Below are 1549 nucleotides of genomic sequence, written 5' to 3'. Positions count from 1 at the left end.
ACAAGCAATTATGATATCCACGTCAGCGAGACACATCATCCACTAACATACATTTAGATGTCTACATCAGCGTGCCACGCTCTCCACTAATATTAGTTTATAATAGTTAATCTCTTCCTAAGAATTGAATGAATAGTTAAATTTCATTCCAAATCAGTAGTTTCTGCAGCAACTCGCGGGGTGTTCTTCTAGTTATATATACCTACGACACAAGTCACAAGTATAATGATAAATTACTTTTGAGTTACTCCCTCTGATTTCAAATATATAGGCCGTTTTAGGATTCTAGCCAATCAAACTTTTCCAACTAGTTCCACCACTATAAAAAAAGGTTACATAGATTACCAACACACAATAAATGTTATTCCTTGCATTCCAAATTATAGTTTACTTTGACTTGTTCCTGAATCAAAATATCTAACTTCGATAAATTTTTTTGGGAAAAAATATATACATATACAAATTCAAATTAATGCACTATTAAAACAAATTTCATGAAGAATTCAATGAAACTAATTTGATATTATAAATGTTGCTGCACTATTCTACAAACTTTTTTTACCGCAAAAACTATGGGGGAGATCCCCACATTGATAGAACTTTTCATTTAAAAAACAAATAAGGATAGTGATGAGGACATCGCCACGTTGGACACACCGACGCCATGGTCTTCCCCAAGTTGCAATTCATTCCCAACTCAGCTGCCACGTCGCCCTCGGATTCAGCAGACACGTCGTCACTGTTTCGGTCATAACTTTCTCATACGACATCGAAACGGGCCGTTCTTGGATGCGTTGGAAAGGGGACGACGACGCCGTCATTTTGGATCTGGTCCTAGCTCCAGAAGGTCCATGGATCATTCTGTGTGACCACGGCAAGGTGCTGCATCACCTATTTGGGCCAACTTGGCCATGTATCGTGTCGGGCCTTAAGCCCAAGTTGTGGGCGCCCAACCCCTGGCCGTCCCCAATCCTAGGTCGAGTCTTAGACTATAAACACAGCCGCCGCCGCTGCTACACAATTGGGTTTTGTTTAGAGTTTAGTTTTCCATCGAGAAACTGAATCGTTCATTGTAACTGTGGTGACAAATCCTTTTACAGTGATCCAGGGCCCCCATTCTTGATCTCCTCCACTGTGTCGATTAGTCCTTTGGAACCGAGTTCTTGAATCCTCTATTGATATTCGCGTCATTCATATTTGCAATTTCAGATTGCGTGTTTTACCTTCTTGCTTGTGCTCTTCGATTCGCTTGCAGGAAAAGCCTTCTTGGCGAGGTCAATCAAGTTGTGCTTGGTTGATAACCAACGGAGCAGTGGTGTAACGGTTGCAGGGTTCGAATCACGTCTGATTTGAAGCCGGATCGCTAACGTCAAGATCTCCACAAATCGAACTTACCGGCTACCTCTCAGAAGATTGGGCCTGTACTTATCAGATAGAGTACTTACAAACAAGGATTAACTATTCTATAAACTTGATTAAAATTAGAAAAATTTAACTTAGAACAAAACCAATGTGAATTATAATTTGGAATGAAGGGAGTATTAGATTT

The sequence above is a fragment of the Miscanthus floridulus genome, chromosome 3 (assembly GCF_019320115.1).
Source record: "Miscanthus floridulus cultivar M001 chromosome 3, ASM1932011v1, whole genome shotgun sequence".
Taxonomy (NCBI): Eukaryota; Viridiplantae; Streptophyta; class Magnoliopsida; order Poales; family Poaceae; genus Miscanthus; species Miscanthus floridulus.
This window is presented reverse-complemented; position numbering follows the sequence as displayed.